Source organism: Zonotrichia albicollis, chromosome 2 (assembly GCF_047830755.1).
Source record: "Zonotrichia albicollis isolate bZonAlb1 chromosome 2, bZonAlb1.hap1, whole genome shotgun sequence".
NCBI lineage: Eukaryota > Metazoa > Chordata > Aves > Passeriformes > Passerellidae > Zonotrichia > Zonotrichia albicollis.
Genome location: NC_133820.1, coordinates 5,420,815 through 5,440,400, shown reverse-complemented (window position 1 = coordinate 5,440,400; position 19,586 = coordinate 5,420,815). Strand labels below are relative to the sequence as shown.

Genomic DNA, 19,586 nt, shown 5'->3' with positions numbered 1-19,586 from the left:
CAGCTCCCATTGCAACACACAGCCGGGCAGGCACACATGGTGCTGGGTGATGCAGTCACTCCCTTGCCACCTGCCACTCCCAGGACAGTTCAGGACTATGTGGTGAGAAGGAACAAGCTTTTTATTCCATCCAGATTTTCAGCAATTTCAAATAACTGTTCTACATCTGATAAGATTAAAAAAAAACCATGAAAAAGTAGTATTCCAAATTTCTACCTAGAAACTGACTAAATGAATTAAATGCAAGGTTTCATTTTACCTTCTTGAAACATTTCGCTTTGACAGCTTTAAAATTTTTCTCCATTTTTTTTTCCACAATGAAACACAAAACTGGAGTCAACTTTTCCTGAAAATAGCAACAATTCTGGCAAATCAGCAATTTTCTAAGAAAAATTATCTCTGGAGAAAAATCCCAGCAAAACCTAGTTCTGTTATTTCCTCCCAACACCACACAAGAATATGCCTCCATGGTGTAATTCTCCCTTAAGTTTCATAGCAACTCTGATTCAGACATATTGCACACACAGATATTAGAATATGCCTTTGACATCACCAGCACAATGCAAAACAGTGTATATACAATATGGCCAAGCAACGCTGCTATGGAAACCCTTGCTTTGAATTCCCGTGCATGGGGTGTTTAAATTCTTATCCCTAATATTGCTTTAACAGAATTCTGTGTACTCTATTTGCTCAAGTCATCTCCTTCCTTCAGGGAGGACTCTCCCTCCTGGAAAAGAAAGATGTTTTTGTGGGTGAAGCAGGAGGTGATGAGACCTGCACTGCCACATACAGCAGCTCCATGAGCTGCAGCAAGAGAAGTGATCTGTGCCTCAGTTTCTGCAGCTGTAGAATGGAAACAAGATGACGTGTTACTTCGGATGTGACTCGACTGTGCTTAGAAATCCTTTGTGACAGCCAGAGGATACATGCATTCCTATTTGTTACTTTCTGTAGGCGAGGAGTTACTGTCCTCTACAGACCTATGCTGATGATCTCTCTATGTTGGAGAACCAAATCAGGAAGTACAGTCGCCCACTCATGTAGCGAACAGATAAGTAATAAAGCAGCACACTTGCCAACTCCTAAGGAGGTGGTTTCTTAAAAAGACATAGGAAGCTTTCGTGTTTTGATGCTGACTAATTTCAGAAAGTTCCCATTATCACTCTCTTCGTTTTAAACTTCTTCAAAAAACATGTTTACCTGATTTTCTGAAGGGTCCTCTGCTAGGGAAGGTCAGACCAGCCAGACTCTTTGTCTGTCCATCTCCTCCAGCTGCCAGGTGCTCCTGGTGGCCCTAGCAGTACCTTCCAGGTCCCACCTCACCAAGGAGAGGACACTGCAGCCAGCAGAGGCCATCTGAAACTGTGCCAGCTGCACCCTGGGATGTACAGCACCACCTCCCACAAAATCTGAGCAGAATGTGCAACCTAATAACCATCACCCAGCAGCCAAACTCACCCCTGCAATCCAGCGATCGCAAATGCAGATTAACTCACTTGCATTTGTCTGATGGTGTAATTGCCAGACTGCACATTCAAATGAGTATTTGTTTAACTGTGTGATACACAGATAGAGCTGATACACTTGAGGCCAAATTTACCCCTGTTGTAATTTCCCTAACTCCAGTAGCAATTACTCAAAGGACTAATTTGGCCCACAGTGTTTCCTAGTACATGTGATTCATCATTTCTTTCCTATAACAAAGAATAATACAGTGTTTCAATCAGTGGTGATGTCCTGGCCTCCTTGAGGCTGCCGGACTCCCTGCTTAATCAGACATAAAACAAATCACTTGCAGAGGCAGAGGCGTACAAGCATGCTTTAATTACAATATTGTAACACCAATTAGAGATCTATCTAATCGAGGACTCAGTACTTCCTACTCGAGTATTACTCCCATGTTGGGATAATTACTGCTAATTAAGCTTGGAACTAATTAGGCCAAATGATCTCATTTATACCAACATAGATGACTTCTAGGAGTTCACACACGCACAAAAAAAGTCCAAGAGTGATTTTATCATTCCTGGACCCATCAGCACTTCACTTTCAAAATGGACTGTCCTTTCCCAATGGATAATCCCTGCTAGAACTCAAGTCCCAGATCTCAGATGATCACACCTTCTCCCAAGGTGGAGAAACACTCTGAAGGCATTTCAGCAGGTTGGCCCAAGTCACCTTCTATTCTAAACGACACAGTGGATTAACAGAATTATGTCCCATCATGGCCTGGTTAATTCCAAACCTCCAGGCCACTCTCACAGAGCTATTGTTACAGTCCTCAGTGCACTTAGCACTACCCACACTCCCAGGATAGCTGCACACAACAAGGAGGTTTGCTGTAGGGTGTAGTGCAGTTTTAAAACAATAACTGAAAAATAAAACCCAAAACAACTCTTAAACACATCAACAGTCACAGGTACTTGTTGAATCATTTGCATCAATCCTGGTTAAAAAGAAATAAAATACCACTCAGTAATGGTAGCTCAGCTGTGCTGCACATGATGGCTGAGGGCGGGGGCTGATTCTGGCTAACGGAGTTACTGTTTGTGCTACAGGACTTCCCATGTCCACAGTGTGACTCCATCCACCAAAGCAGGCTTCATACTGCAGTCAGAAAAATAAAGGACATCCCATGAAGCTGTGTTTATGTTGCAGTTTCTCCTCCTCCCCTCCAGCCCCAAAATTCTGCACCAGCTCAGCACCAAGATTCTCAGGTTGAAGTGTCACCAAGGCAACTTCCATTTAGACCCGTTCATGGAAACAAGTCACAAGCAGCAAGGAGGGTGTTCCCCGCCCAATGGTTGAACGTGGTGGGGTAAAACAAACCTTAAAAATAAAACCTTTACATTTTTTCTGGTTATTTTGGTGACTATGAGTTAGCTTCTCACCCAAAGACAGTTCGCACCAATGGCATGATTTCCTCCTCCAGTATTGGCTGATTTCAGATTCATGGCTGAGGGAAAGAAGAATGCCACCTACCAGAACAGCAGTCCCACCTCTCTAAGTGACCAGACATCTTGCAAATGAAAGAGAAGACCAGTATCCAAGGGCTGGCTGGGGGCACCCATCCTGGCACCCATCTGTCTGCACTATGAACTTCACAAACCTACCTGGTCTCCTGTCCCTGGGTGCTGTTATTATCATATTTCTAGAGTCCCATACTGTTGTTATTATATTCTTAAAGTCCACACCCTCTAGCTGGTTATCTACCACGCAGTTCTTCTCTGCAGCACAGCTCCTCGTGGCTTTACAGGGGCTCCTCCAGGGCTCTCAGCCCACCCCTTTTATCCCAGTTACCTTTACGAGCCACAGCTGCTGCCCAACTAAGGCCTTCACAGCTGTGGCTCATTTAGAATAGCTAGGACCCACTTATCCAATCCATAGGACTCTCACTACACCTGGGTACCTCAACACCTCTGCAGAGGCTGCAAACCAGCAGGTCTGTGCTCACAGACACTACAGGTAACTCAGGAAAGGTTCAGTTACAGTCACTGCACACCCATTCTTCCAACTCCTGCCTCAAAATCAAGCCTTAAAGGACCCACTTCAAGGTGCAGCATTGCTTCCTCTTCACTTCTGGCTTTCTCTCACCAGCTGCCTTTATTACTCCTAAAGCTTCCTCCTAAACACATCATTTTCTCACGCTTTCTTGTACCTCAGGCTGGAATCCTGAAGCTGCTGAACCCAGGAATTCACCATTGTCTCCAGGTCTTCTTCCAGCCTGCCCCTTTATCCTCACAGCAATCATTGTTCCCTGGTGAGTCACAGACAACCCCCCCCCTTTCTCCCCTCCAAATGCCTCCTGAACAATCTTCTCTTTTCCAAAGCCTGTCAAAACCGAGCCCAGCAGGATTCCCTACACCAACCTGACCTGGTTACAATACCTCCTGGAACTGATCCTCCAGCTGTCTGTGAAATTTCTGTAGAAGTGCCACTTCTTTATGCAGTACCATTAGCAGAAGTCTAATAAATAATGCACAGGAATAACACAATCCCCAATAAACAATGTACTGCTTCTTCTCCTATTCTCTTAAGTGAGCAACATGGATCCTAAATCTGATCTCCCCCTCCAGTTGTTACCCAATCCTCATCTCAGCTACCAAACTCTCTCCTCCCTCCCCTAGCAAGCCTGTCATTCCTTTCTTCCCAGCTGCCAGAGGCTTTGCTGCTGCCTCTTCCAGCCCAAACACACTGGCAGACATGAATGCAAGCGTCCACACAACACAAATGCAAACATCCAGGCACGTCTCAGGTTGCATGCTGAAAATGCACATTTCCATACACTGCAGTAGCTGAATATCATATTTGTTTGGGTATCTGCTGGAACCCCTGAAGGAAGAGGTGAGTTGGAGGAGATCTTCTAATGAAAACAAAATCACTGAACCCGAAGTCTGGGCAAGACAGTGGTAGATATATGATCAGGGCAGTCTTCAGCAGAAGCACACATTGGGCCCAGGGGGCCTCTGAACAGCTTCTTCAGCGTTAAAAGGGAGGAATTCAGGAGCTTTAGATCAGAAGTACATCCCAGACGGGCATTAGACTCTAATAAATAAGGTGCTTTACACTGACAGAGTGCCAGAAAGCTCCCAACATCCTCCCCAAGGTCTGCATACAGGCATCTCTACAGTCACTGGTGGTTTGGATGGCAGAAACCAAGCAAACAATCTCCCCAGGACACAGAGGAGGGAAGGGAAGCAACATCCTACAGAAAGAACATCAAGCCACAGCCACGACAGAAAGCACCATGAATTTGGTGCTTGGTGCCTGTCTGTAGACAAAAAAAGCCTATTTTCCAGCTCTCATTTGGGATTGCAGTAAATCCTTCAGGACAGGCACAGTCTCTTTCCAGGGTCTGGACAGCACACTGCACAATGGGACTCCAGCCCCATATCAGCACTTCAGCATGCAGTGTACAAATATTTACTGTCACCAGCAGCCTGCAGAGAGAGGCTGTCTCAGATGGACCTCCCCAGGGGCATCTGCAGAGATGATGGAAGTCTGAGTCAGTGACCTAAGACCCAGACCTGGGGAGCTCGCTGCAAGTAACAGTTCAGCATGTCCTCCTTCTAGACAGGTTCCCTTTTTTTTTTTTTTTTTTTCAAACACTCACTGATTTGGAGGTTTTAGCACTTTTTTTTCTGAGCAAATCCCATCATCTTATCCAGGGTCTGCATACATGCAGAGTTGGTAGCCAGCCCTGCATGGCCCTAAATGGTCAGCCCTATATTTGAAAACAAGAGGCAAAAAGCACAAAGAAACACACACAGGCAAGAAATAAACAAATTCTCATTCTCCCAGCACTCTAGCCATGGGAAAACATGCAGGGTCCCAGCAGCAAGATGGCAGGGGTGTGGGGATCTTGGCCCTGTCCCCTCACATCCTGAATTTCTGGACTGGTTCCAGCTCCTTTTACAAAAGGAAAGCAAAGGGGATGCTGCTTACTGCAGGCAGCTCCCAGGTTCATAACCTCAGCCCTCCCAGGAGCTCACGCTCCTATTGAGTAAGGCAGGGACACATACCTAAGTCTGAGGTTTAGAAACAAGATGCATTTATTTGTTATTATTTTCAGTTATCTGAGTGCAGTAAAGGTCAGAACACTTATCTTCTGGGGTTGGTTCCTGCTCCCACTCATGTGGTTCAAAACCAATTGAATGATTTTCTGCATACTTCTCAGGCAGAAAAAAAAAAATCCAGGGGGAATGAAACCTGATACAGGGCATTTTCTAAAGAGGATCTGTGGGAAACAAGGATCCACCGCAATGGGAGGAAGGGCTTGTGGGCATTCCTGGGTACCTCCTCCCCAGTCTCTGTTACACACAATGAAACATGAATAAAGATGACTGAGGAGGCCACAGCTTTTTACCTACATTTTAGCCTCAGCTGATATCAAGGACTGGAGTGCACAGTATCACCTACGTGATACTCCCAGAGCTGCACTTTGGGTGACAAGATTCAAGGACATAGCTGAATATCCTGTGCCCTGTGCTCCATAATCTCCAAGATTAATTTATGCAAAACATGGGAAGATGTGCTTTTTCCTTTTGCAGTGAATGACTTCATTAACCTTTCAGGAGCTTGCCAATAGTGAAGTAGAAGCAATGGGAAAATCACACTTCTGGGAAAAGGGGACTTCTGTGTGGCTAAGAGCACATACCTGGGAGAGGCCAGAGACCAGCAAATGATGGAGCTTGATTTAGCAATCTGCCTTCCCGCTCTGCTCTTCCTCACAGCCTCCTGTCTGTGCCCTGCTCTTGCAATGATCCTCCTCCCCTGGCTTCTGACAGCTCAGGGCATGACCAGGGAGACAAGGAAGCCAGATGGAAAGGCAAATGAGGCAGAGGGTTTTAGACAGAGTCTGGAGAGAGACCTAGCCCAGAGGCAGAGCAGGAGGGAGAAAGCAGGTAAAACAGGTGAAGCAGGTATGGAGAGGGAGAAAAACTGCGGTGGGAAAAACGGGAAAAGGTGCACAGCACCTCACATACAGCACAAGGGAGATCATCCAGCATGCTAAGGAAGGGTTGAGTGTTGCAGAGACAGAAGGGAGAAATCAGGAACTGTCTGGCCAGGGGAACTGAGGCTCATGACATTATTCAGTCTGGGACTGAGTGACACCTGGCAGGGGGAATGTGCTACCCAGGAGTAGAGCTAAACTCCACTGGAGCCCAAAAGTCACCATGCCCTGTTCTGTAGGACACTGGATGAAGTTCAGCACGTGGCCATCTCCTTGACCTCTCTGTGCCTTGCTGTCAGGAACATCTCATGAGCCCTGATTTGGCTTTCTCTCCCATTAGCCTAGATGCAGCCACCTCTCCCTGCCCTGAGAAAGGGACTTCTCCTTGTCATATGTTCCCTATGTGTGAAGAAAATAGAGTCCATGAAGGGACATAAAGAACCCACCATGCTGGCACTGGGCTTGATCCTTGCAGCCAAAATCCTGTCCCTGAAGAGAGGTGGCTAAATACACCACAACCACCCTGGCTGACTTGGAGGAAACTCTATCCCACAGGAGATAGTGGGATAGCCTCCTGCTGGGATCAGGTGGCTCTCTCAGGCAGATGGGAGAGGGGTTCTCCCAAAGGCAGTGACCCTGTGGTTCCTGTCCTGTCACAACAGCAGGACACTAAGCACAGGTCTCCCAGGAAAACAGCACAGTTGTCTTGACCTGCTGGGCACTGGCCTGTGGGCTCAGTGCAACTCTCCCATCAGGATGCACAGGGCTTCCCAGACCTCTGGTGCTCAGCCTCTCCCTCCTCCATCATGGCTTTCCCTGGCAGAGCTTAGGGTCCTGAATTCAGCTGCAAGTGACACATGGGACAGTCATCCTCTCAACAACCAGAGCTGTCAACAGGCAGCCAGGCACAACACAACCCATGTGTTCAGAACAGAGTGTCGGGAGTCAGGGGGACGTAAGGGGAATGGGAATAGGACAATGGGACCAGAGAAAGTCACAAGGTCACGTTCAAGGAGGTAAGGTGACATCAGGAGACAACAGACCTCATCAAGCTTCCAGGCAGAAACAAAGTGCTCAGACATTAAAGTGACATCCGTGCTGCAGCTCAGAACAGGACTCAAGGCAGCTCCATCCAGAGCCAGCAGCACACACAAGGAGGGAGCCCCACCTTGCTCCTCAGAGGGCAACCCCCACCCCGCAGGGGCTGTCCAGCTGATCCCACACCCTGCCCTTCTCCCTCAGGCCTGGCCAGCAGCTCCTAGGGACACACAGCCAGCAGCAACAAAAAGGGGTCCGTGGTGGAGACACACATAAGGGAGGAATTTGGAGGATAAACCAGAGGGAAGCGATAGGAGCGCGCAGCGCATGAATAGTGGGGGAGGGTAGGAGATACAGGGTGAGAGAAGAAAATGACATGAACAGAAGGAAGAGAGCTGCAAATAGAAGGGGATATGGAAACAGCAGAGAGAGACAGATTGCAAGAGCGGTGGAAGTAGAGGAGACCTAAAGGGACAGAATATAATAATAACAACTCTTAAAATGAGAGGAAAAGGGGAGAGAGGAGAGAAGAGGAGAGGAGAGAGGAAAAAAGGTAGAGAGGAGAAGGGAGAGGGGTGAGGGGAGAGGGGAGGGATTTATGATTTCCTGGAGAGGGAAGACAAATGCCCTGCATGTTTTTCTCCTTAGTTTTCAAAGGTTTTGTGGAAGCAGAGAGAAGACTTGTCATCCCCATTTGAAGAAGGGAGGAACTACGGCACAGAGACAGAGAGGCAGTGAATGAGTGAGGTGGTGGAAAGAAGCTTGGCTCCCTACTTTGAGTCTTCCATCAAAGACACAGGTGAAGAACAGGCTAGACTTTCTTCTCCTGAGCATACCACAGAGAATCCACTACTCAAAGATGGCAGAAAGAGAGCCTGATGGAAAAGTAAGAGATAACCCAAAGTAATGAGAGAAAAAGGGGTACCTGCTTTTTTTTTGGCCAGCACCACCAAGGTCTCTGAAGACGTCTCTGTGTTTAGATGTATTCAGGGTAAATTAACCTAGAACACACCAAAATGAGCATTGTCTGAGTGCTCACGTGGGGTGCTGCCCACAGGGAGATGTTCCAGTGTGGGTTCAGGTGCTTGCCAACCCTCCCAGCCCACAGCCAGCTGCAAGGAAAATGGAAGGAGGGTGCACGGGAGGCTGCATGACAAGGGCTCTGCTCCTGCAATGCTGACTGATGTCTTTTGTTTGCAGCTTTTTTTTTTAGATGTCTAAAATTTATCCAGTTTAATTTATACCACCTTTGTGTTTCAGGTGCCACTATGGAAAACAGGCTTTTTGTGCCTACAAATAAACACCAAGCCCCCAAGCACACGTACACCCGAGCCAAACATAGTTTGTAAGAGCCTTGAATAAACCAAATACCTGGTGCCTGCTTGAACTCCCACATGCACTTGGGCAAACAGAGCTTTCCAGTTACTCCCTGCACACAGGAACCCAAAGGATCCAGCATTTTCCTAATCTCAGACAACACTATTTTTTATGGCTTGCTAGCAGAAGAATTATCTAGGATTCCCTCATCAATGAGTGACGAAGGTCTCTCTGCTATAAATTGATGTTAATGGCAGGTTGTGTACCTTGTTTGTTTATTGCCAAGGAGGAATGTTTGCCGTGGCTGTCAAGTTTATAAAAATATTTCCATGGCTTCAGACAGCTTGGCATTTTTACATGCAGCTGAGAGAGTGGGTGAATGTACAGATGAAAAATTGAAGAAACATTATTGAGGTTGGAAAAATAATATCTCCTAGCACCACCAAGGTGGCTTAGAAAGGCCAGGGAGGTCAGCGATATTTCTGAATAAAATGCATTTTTTTCCCACCAGGGGTTTCTGAAGAGCTGGCAATAATTAAGCATTACAACACCTTTCTGAAGTAGATAACCCAGTGGAGGCCATCTGAGGTTAAAGGACTTGCCCATGATCACACAAAGCAAATCAGCGGCAGAGAAGAGAATTAAACCCAACAGGCTTAGCTTCCATGACCCAAGTCCTGCACACCTGGCTGAAGTCCAGATGGAAGGACAGGAGCTGCACCAGCTGTGGACACGACTGTCAAGCACAGGCCTTCCCAGGCAGTCTAGCAATTGGGCAAGGAGCTGAGCGACAGGCACCCACCCCAACTTCAGACAGTAATTGTGAAAACAAGTGACAGAAGGCTGGGAAGCAGTGCCTAGTTACCAACCACGGTGCCAAGTGGATTAAATATACATCGATAGATTCAATTACAAAGAGCAGCATGCAAAATGGAAGTGATTGCAGTCAAGGACCCAGGACGGCAAGAAATAACCTCAAAGTAAAATCACGGGTTGCAGTAAGGAGCAATCCATGCCTCCAGAACTCGTGGAGAAAGCTCAGCTGTCAGTCCCCAGGGGTACTGTCCCAGGCCACCCCAGGCTGGGAGGCCACAGTGACACCCAAGCCCTGAGGGCTAGTGAGAAGCCTGCAGGACTCGAGTTTAGTGGGCTGAGACAGATCCATATCACCTAATGCAGAGCAGCCCTTTGTTATCACTGTCACCAGAGAAGCTGGAGAATGAAGTGCAGAGAAAGTGAGCTGTTCTCCTGTGTCTCCCTGGGGCAGGGCTGAGGCACATCACTGAGTGAGGAGGAGGAGATCTGCTTCACACTCTGGGAGTCCTGGGCTGGAATAGCCAAGGACACCCTTCCCAGCATGGATATTTAGCCTTGCATCCATCTGTGCCCTACTGCACATTCTGTTTTGGGGGGCCCTGAAAGTACTGGATTTGGCAGAAGGTAAGGTCAGATCCTGACAGCACGGACAAAAACATAATTTCAGTACTCCTCAGCTGCAGGGGGAACAGGAGCTCACTCTGCTCTCCTTCACCCATGCATTTCCCCAGGATTTCAAAGCATTATGGAATTTTCATTGCAACCCCCCAGCCACCTCCATCCTGGACTTATCACGACACGTGCACTGCCATCATCACTAGTAAAAGATTTAATTTCCTTCTTCTTGGAGCAAAAATAGAAAGGATCATCATTCAGCACTCCATACACACAGCTGTCACCTGAAAAATGCAGGTGAACACAGTTAAATGCAAAGGCAAGTACAATCTCCAAGACCATTTTTTGGTACCTGGAGAACTAGACCACTAGTATTTTGCATGCAAGATTACAGGTCTGTGTGCAGTTGCATTTTCACATTCCATTACTGCAATTGCACACAGCCAGTTACGTGCCCTAGCAGCAGCTTACAAAAGCAATTGCTGCTAAACATACAAAAATCCTGCCCCCAGATGCACACGCGCAGGACTAAAAAACTGGTCCTTATTTTTCTGCCACAGAAAAGATGTGTATGTGCTGGCTGTGCCTGTTCCCTGTGCAAACAGCACACCAGCATATTTCCCTGCATTTGTATGTTGAGCCACATATTCATTCAAGCTTTGCAATAACCTAAAATGCATACAGCATTTTGCAATTAGAAGCATCCCAAAAATGCAAAAAAGGCCCCAGTTTTTGCATAAAAAATTCTTCTCCCAGCAAGCAACTGTAACCACCTCTCCAGCCAGAATGTACTGTCTGTTTAAGGCTCCAGAGAACACAGTGCTTACCCTTTAAGACAGTAAGAGATGAATACTTTTTTTCATTTTAACTATAGGGAGTTTTACCTAGATAGACTGCAATTTCCTGAGCTCGAATCTGGCAAAGTGCCCAGGGCTAAGACCACTCCCCCTTCTTCTTTTGGCAGAAATTACCATGGCGTCTTTAATAGTCAGAAGTAGTTTTTAGGGTTTTGTTTTCACAAAAGATGCTGAGAAAAACCCAGTTGCAAGCAAGCAAGCAAGCCCGGGTACTGCAGAACTTCTAAGAACGAGACTGATGTTCAACATCTGAAGAGTACTATCCCCAAATACTCCACCGAGGGATGGTTCAGCTCTGAGTCACAGGGAAGTGGACTGAATCACAAATAGCCATTCCTGCTAACTGCTCCCACCCCCTCCCAGCCAGCCCAAGTTTACAATCCAAGCAGTGACCAGGTTGAGGTTAGCTTGGGAAAGCTGATGAGATCACAGTCTGGGGAGATACAGCCTCAGACAGCCTCAAGATTCTGTTAACCGGCTCCTTGTTTCGCGAGGAGACACGGACAGCAGTTGTTCCACCAGGTTCACCATATGTTTATAATATTGTTGTTATGGGAATACATGTCCAGTCCATGTCACTGGCAAGTTGTGCTGCTTTCTGCTGGGAGGACAAAGCAGAATTCACTGTCCAACAGAGCGCAGAGCACGCGCATACCTCGAGCAGAAGCTGCCATCGCGTGACTCACGCTCGGTGCAAAACCACACGCTTTGTCCATGGGCTGGTGTGCCAGCCCTGCACACACACACACACACACACACACACACACACAGCCCTCTGGGGTGCTGGGCAAGCACCACCCCATCTCACAGACTGCAGCAAGAAGCTCCACACCAGCTTTAAGACAATTTGCCTAAGGCTGCTCATCAGATCAGCGCCAGGACCTCAACTTCTGTGAGACCTCCATGTGCTATGGACATTTCTCACACGGGACAAGTGAAGGATAAAGCAAGGACTCAGTTAGGGTCACAACTCTGCATCACACAGAAAAAAATATTTGCTTCCTCATGTGTCCCAAGATGATGTTTAAAGCAGGGAGTTGGCTTATGGGACACAGGAGTTACACGTTTGTGTGTGAGACACTGTTGTCAAAACTACGGTGCTTGGGCTGCCTGCACCCTTGGGCACCAGTGGTGCTCCCATCTCCAGTGGCTCAAGTGGCTCTGCCATGCAGAAGCAGCGCTGAATAACTAACTGCTGAGGAAAAATCCCTCATCTGACAGCCCCCAACAAAATTCAGGCTGAAGGAGTGAAATACATTTTGTTTACCGCCAGCCCCACCAACTCCTGAGCTGCCACTGAACACCTCTGAAGCAAGAGCAGCTGACTGGAACAGCACACCAGCAGTTCAAAGGAAAACCGATTTACCCATTTAGTCTCCTTCCAGACATCAGCAAACAGCACAAGAAATGGCCAACTCCCCTCCCCGCCTCCACCCCCCCCAGCCCTGACACGTTGCCATTTTCTGTCCCCGTCTCCATGCAGCTCGTCACATCCCATGCCGCAGTTGAGGAACGCCGTGCGGGGTTTAATTGTGCGCACGTTCTCCGGGGAAGGGCGGCATGGGATGTCCACAAAGGAGCCGAGGCAGGAGGCCAAGGCTGGTTATTGGCCTCGAGTCATACTTGCTGATTGGCGCGTCAAGGATTTTAAAGTGCATAGCTGATCAGATCAGCAGCTTGTCCTAGAAGGAGAAAAGTGACATAAAATATGCACAAGCCTTCCTTCTGTCCTGACAGCAGGTTGAGTTTTCAGATGATGTGGAAACAGCAGCCTGCTCTCCTCCCCCCAACATGGTCTCCTCTCCTGCCTTTGCTGCAGCGCTGCCGTCTTGTTCCCGGCTCCAGAGCCTCTGCTCCCTCCCCAGCCTTCGTGCTGAGGCTCAGACTCTGGCCAAGGGGCTCCATGCCACTGTTTTTGTGCCCACTCAGCCCTCGGCCTTTCTTCTCAGCATGCCAAGCAGGGGCTCATTAGTGTTCCCTGTTGTTAAGCTTTTGTGGCTCAAGCCCATCCAGCGCCAAGCTGGAACAGAAAGGCCATCAAATCCCCATCCAGGAGGGTGCAAAACTGCCCTGTGCTGCCAGCCCAGCTGGAACTCAAACAGGTGATGCTGGAGAGGAAAGGTGCAGCGTGCACGCGTGCAATCTGCGTGTGTGGGAGCAGCGTGTGAGCTCTGCCTGCAACGAGCTGGGGCTGCTTCAGCTTCCTCTCAAAGAGAGTGACCTGGGGTAAATCTGACCTGAGATCTGTCCTTTGCATGTGTGTAACATTTTATCTGTGCATGCCAGACACCTGTGGTATGTCCCTGCCCCATCATGGGAATGCTGCCACGAATGGAAAAGCTCAACATGTCACATACTGGTTTTAAGTCTCAGCCACCTCACGTGCAGTTGGTGCTATCACAAAGTTGGCTGCCATGTACTGCTGCTACCAGGCTGAGGGAACAACTATCCTGTAAACTGAGGAAAACACGAGAGCTGGGCCATGTCTGTACAGGAGCCACGCTCACAACACATTGCCCCTCAAGAGGAAGGATGTGCGACTCAAGCAGGTGTGTTTGCACAAACTTGCTGTTTCCATGTGTGTGGAGGTGCTGGCTGCGTGGAAACATCAATAAAGCAATAAAGGTCTATTTCATCGCTTCACAAGGGACAGGTGACTTTCTCCTTGCCACTGTCAGTTTCCAGCAAAATAAACAGAGATTTACAAAGATATTTTAACAGAAAGCCCCTCTACCAGAGAAGCTACCTATGGAAAAGGCAGCAAGCCACATGCTCTCTCCTCATTCACCCAAATGCAATTCTTGCCCAAGTCACAATCACTCCAGCTACAAAAATCTCTTCCCCTCACCAAATGCCCCAAACTCCACCAAGTTAGACAACTCAACCTCTGTGTTCTTTCATACTGGAAAGTCCTGCTACATCACACTTAGCTTAGCCACGCTTTAGCCTTGCCCATGCCTGATTCAGTACAAAATTTCCCCTCTTTTTAAAGTCCTCCAAGGAGACAGCCCAAGGTCTTCCTTAGACACCCTTCCTCCCTGCTCCCCCATCTGTCTACATGCCCTCTCCACAGATTTTCCACCCAGCTTTAGAACCATACACGCTGGAGCCACCTCCTTCTTCTGCCCAGGTCCAGCTGCCTGGAGCAGGCATTTTTCCTCCCTACCTCATTGCCTGACAAGTCTCCTTTCAAACATGATCTGATACTTCTCCCCCTCCTGTGACGATAAGCCTCAGAGTCTCTCTCCCTGCTTCTCACATACCTCCATCACTGGACTGACTGTAAGGCATGTGGGATAAAGGTATCATGGAAAACGTTACAGCAAATCACAGGGTTTTGCTTTGATTCTTTTCCTGCTTATTTATTTATTTTCTGAAGGGAGGTAACAAGTCAGAGAGAAGCTGGCTGAGATTTCTGCCGTACATTTTTTTTGCAGCAGCAAGATCCTCCATCTTCCTTGCTGGATTGAATAGGGTCTCAGGACAATTTAGACTCCCTCCCCCATCTCCCATTCCTGCTCATATTCTTCAACACATGATGCTCTCCTCCCAGCGATGACTGGGAAAGCACATATCCTCACTCTCTCCCCCTCTCCCAGCTCCTGCCTCGCATAGGTTGTGCCAGGACATTAGGATGATGAACATTTGTGCAGCTCAGAATCTTGGAGGTTATTTTTTAACAAAACAACTAGAATCAATGAAACCCGAACGATGGCACACCACAAACTTAAAAGACCAAGTGAGGATGCACCTAGCATTTCAGGAGGCTTTCTGTGTCTCATGCCACAAGGAAAACAATATCCCTCAAAATTTAACCAAAGCCAGTACCGATACTGTGATAAGCCCGGGTGTGAGGAGCAAGAATTGTGAGGAGCAGGAATTGTGAGGAGCAGGAATTCTCTCCCCTTTGCTTTTTTTTTTTTTTTGGCTCTTGCACATTATCACCTCACCAACAGTAGGATAACAGCTACAAAACCTCCGGCAAGAGAGCAAGCAAGCAGGCTTCACGTCGCTGCTCTCACGCCGAGCTCGATATTTACTCGCTGATAAACGGCAACTGTAAATACATCTCATCTAATCTCCCGACATCCAGGAGGGGAAAAAACATCTCCCATCCCCGCGGCGCCCTGCCTGGCTCCGGAGGCAGCGGGATGGAGGGCTGACAAAAGACCCCGGCTTTCCACCCTCCCCCGCGGGGCTTCTCCGGGCCGCCCCGGGCTCTCCCCCCGGCCCTTCCTCGCCTCGAAAGCCGCCGGGACGGAAGCCAACAGGTGGAAGGCGCTTTTTGTCCCGGGATCCCCCCGGCCGGCGCGGTGCCTCCCCGGGGGGGAAACTGAGGCACGGCGCCGCGGCCGCCGCAAAACTTTCCAGCGCCGAGCCGGGGCCGCCGGAGCTGCCCGGGGCTGACTGCGGCACACGCGGCCCCGCCGGGGGAGCGGCGGCGGCGGGCGGGGAGCGGCCCCGGGGGCGGCGGCGCCGGCTCGGAACCCCCGCCCGTCCGCCCTCCCGCCCGCGGCCGGCGCTTACCTGTCTCAGGCGGCCAGGGCGCGGGGCGGCATGGCGGGGGCGGCGGGGAGCGGGGCCGGGCGGGCGCTACGGCAGCACCGGGGCAACTCACGGGGAAGCCGTGCCGGGCCTTTTGTCTGCGCGGGGCGGCGGGGCGGCGGGGCCGCCTCCCCCCGCGGGCGCCGCGGCGCTTGGTACGGCCCAGGCATTCATGCCAAGCGGCTTTCACACATGGAGGCTTGTCTCCAGCGGCTGCTGACAAGCCACAAACAAGGCGGCCCCCTCCCTCCTCCTCCTCCTCCCGCCTCCCGCCTCCCTCCTCCTCCTCCGCCGGCCTCCTCCATGCGAACTCCAACTCCGGTGACAGCGCGGGGCAGGGAGAAGGGCGCCCGCCGCCTCCCCGCGAACATGGCAGGGGCTTTTCCCCTGGCCCTGAGGGATCGGGGCATTCCCGGCTCCCTCCGGCACCAAAGCCGCCGAGTAAAGAGCGCGGGTCCGCCGCGTCCCGCCCTCGGCACGAACCATGGCTCTGGAGCTCCGGCTCCTCCAGGATCGGCCCAGGAGCCGGCCGGGAATTCGCCCCGCTTCCCCCTTCCCAAGGTCGTGCAAATAACCGGGCACGGAGACCCAGCGCCGAGCGCCTCGGGGTCAGTTTCATCCCGCAGCAGTGTGGGAGGCAAGGGGAAAAGAAGAGGGAGAAATCACAAAAAAACAAGACCTCGTGGACTCCCAAAAATTTTTACAGGCGCCCATTACTGTAAACAGAGGGAAAGCCCAGTTGTTCCGGGAGAAAGTCTAGGTGTCACAAGGCATGGCCAGCACTTAGAACTCAATACACCCAAAATAGGCCGGGCCCAACAGTGAGGCCACATTGAGTCCAGGCTTGCAGGGATTTGAGCTGAGTTTTTTCAGCCACTTCACCAAGAGGGTTCCCTGGCCATGCAGGTTTGCACGGCCTCCATCCAGCAGAAGCCAACCCAAAACATAGCCCCTGTGAATCATTAAACTCTGCTGCCTTGCGTACGGGTTCAGCAGGGTTCAGTCAGCCCAGAAAGCAAACCACATGACCGACTGTCATAAGTTTCGTAACAAAACCACAAAACTCAATCTCAAAAAACACATCCCTGTCCAGGGATAACAAAAGATTTTTTTTTTTCTCTCCGAGTCTCACCAGTAAAGGTCTGGTGGAGCCCAGAAGAGTGTTGCACAAGAATCAGCTGGTTTCATTTAATAAAAGTAATTATAATAATCATAATAATCACCAGTTTTGGATAGTTTTTGTTGTCCAATGATCTCAAAGACATTTTACTAACCCAGACAAGTATTTTTATCTAAATTTAACAAGTGGTAAAACATTTGGCCAGATGAAGTGACCTACTCAAGGTCATCTGAACCTGTAACAGAAGGGAAAATGCACATTTTTGAACTCAAGTGCTCAACAGAAAAGCCACTTCCCAAAGAGAGAGCTCCTACAATTCCCCCAAAACTCAGAAAAGTTTTGTTCAAGTCTCAGTTTTGCTGAAAGAAATTTTAACCAGGTCTAATTTGTAGCTTGGATCGGGCAGATGCTGTAGCTAGGGCAGATGCAGATGAGGTTCTTGCCAGGAAAGAGAAATAGAGGTCAAGAGGTGAAGGAAGACTAAAGCCAAGGTTGGCTGAGGAGAAAGGAGAAGGGGATGAGCAACACCAGAAGAGAAGGCACAGAGCAGTCATCATGTCCAGCTTCACCTCCCAGTCTCCACAGCAGGACACAGGGCAGCAGCTGTGCCTGCTGGTGCACAGGGTCCTGCAGAGCCTGACATTCATCTCCAGGTTTTGGAGTCCTTAAAGGGAAAAAAGCCTCCCTGTATTGTCACAGATTGAAGCCTGTTGGTTTCAAGTGTCCACATTCTGCTAATGCGGTGAAACAAGCTAAGTTTACCTTCTCTGGGAATGTTTTCACCCAGTGGATAGCCCTTCTCCACTGCTCCAAATCTCACTCTTTAGAGTCGCTTTTCAACCTTGATGAAGATGACTTGGTCTTCCTTCCCAGTCCCTGGACTTCCTAATGCCTAATCAGCTCTGGGTGAGGCCACATCTTCTAGCAACTGCTGAGAGCTGCTGCTCTTGGCAGGGTGGATTTTCCCTCTTCCTTCATTTCCATAACGTTTCCCTTGTGTTTACTTTCCCACTGCTCCCCTCATGGCCACAGTTCAGGACAGCATGTAAGCACATGTTTAATCTCATTGATCTTGTGGCACTCCATGTATGAAGGAAAACGTGGGTCCCTTTGCCCAGCTCCTGCTTATGAACTTTTTGTTAAAGAGACATGAGGTAGAAAGTTAGAAGTGGTGGACTGGAGCATGGAGTTCCCCCTGCTCTCTGCCAAAAGCTCAAACAGCCAGGCTGCTGATTCCTGTGGGTGCCTCCTCTCCCAGCTGTGTGTGTGTGCCCAGGGAAGCCACAGTGCTTTCAGGAAAATCATAATGCCTGTGGCAGAACAGCCAGCACCTTGGGAGCTGGAGCACAGCCATGGGACATGCAGACAGGAAAGCCCTGCAGGACAGAAGGAAGAGTGGGCTGGGAATTCCAGATATCCTCTGTGGGGGCTTCAACACCTTAAAAAGAAGGGTCAGCTTCTCTGGGGGCTCACAGAGAGCCCATCCTGGAGTTGTGGTCCCCTAGGTAAGGAGGAATTTAATGTCTGGCCTTTTCCTACTGCTGCTGTTGTGCTTATCCTTGTCAGGTGGGAGCCTTTCCCAGGTAGGTGCCATGAGGCCTCACAGTCAAATCTGGTGAGTGTGATGGGACTGGGCATCCCCAGCACATGGCATGAGCTAAACAAGGATTTACAGGATCACATTTTGTACTGAGCTGTCTAAACCCCACCTGGGTCCTGCTTTAGGAGACTAGGAGCTTCCCTTTATTTGGCTCATCTCTCAAGTAAGAATTGTGATGTCCCTTTCTTGCACATCTGTAGGTTTAGATCTTGGTGGAAGAAATGGGGAAAAAAACAACCCCTTTTCACTATGTGCATGTGCAATGTCTTAAATAACAGGACCCAGTCCCAGCTGCTGTAAAACAAGCAGCATGGCATAGGAGACTCTGACCCCCATACACAGAGAATATACTGAAGTTTCCTTGCCTGCTACACTGAAGCTGTTCCCTCCCCTACAAATACATCAAGGATGAGTAAAAACCCCTCTGTTTGTCCTGTTTTCCAAGCAGGAATACATACACCTGCCCTGTATAGATGTTCTGTGAGTACAGGGTAGAGCAGAGACCTTCAGAGCATGCTGGGCAAATTGTACATATGCAGATCATCTGCACAGCAGGTCTGACAATTTTTGGATTCATTAGACATAGTGTGTGAATGCTATACACTCACCTCCCCAGTGTGCAGTCAACCTATCCTGAATTTCTGGATGTTCAGCAGCCCAACTATCTGAAAGGCCTGATGGGCATGTGGAAATTCTGGATGAGCATATGCAGTATTTCATCCCAAGCAAATTCCCAGGTGGAGAAAGATGAGATGTCCAAGGAAATAGGCACATGTGCAAGCTCACAATGCTGAAAAAGAAGGGCTGGTTCACCTGTACCTGTGCAGCAGCCATCTGTGTCTCTTCTGATCTGTGCTGCTCTGCCTTGCCCAGAACTTTTCTTCTCACTGAGTTCCCAAAGGTGCAATTTTGTGTCTGCTCTGCTGCCCTGAACTTGCACAGCTTTCTGTGGTTCCCCGTGCACGCACATCCTGTCTGATAATGTGTGGACTGCTCATATTTGCTGCCTGTCCCTCTGTCCCTTGGAGTAAATGTCCTGAAGTGACATTTTGCAGTGCTCAGGGAGTGTTTTGCTGAACCCCATCAGTATGTCCCCTTGTTATTAGACCATCTAATATCACTGCTAGAGATGCTTCATTCCTGGTTGCACCTCAGACAAAACATCCTCAAGAAAATCTCAGGAATCCCATTATTGCAAATTTTCAAGCCATCTGTTACTTT

At 49.2% G+C, this 19,586-nt stretch overlaps 1 protein-coding gene across 2 annotated transcripts in view; it reads right to left on the bottom strand.

Annotated features, from left to right (window-relative positions):
* The window catches only part of LOC141727001 (uncharacterized), a 61,373-nt gene that overhangs the window by 30,046 nt on the left and 11,741 nt on the right, over positions 1-19,586 (bottom strand). The window contains exon 1 of one of the 2 annotated variants that reach the window (XM_074532207.1): positions 15,628-15,766. The exons of the other annotated variant lie outside the window; for it this stretch is intronic. The gene's annotated coding sequence lies outside the window, so the exon portion shown is untranslated. Of the gene's footprint in view, positions 1-15,627; positions 15,767-19,586 lie in introns of those variants that run through there. 2 annotated transcript variants of the gene reach the window in all.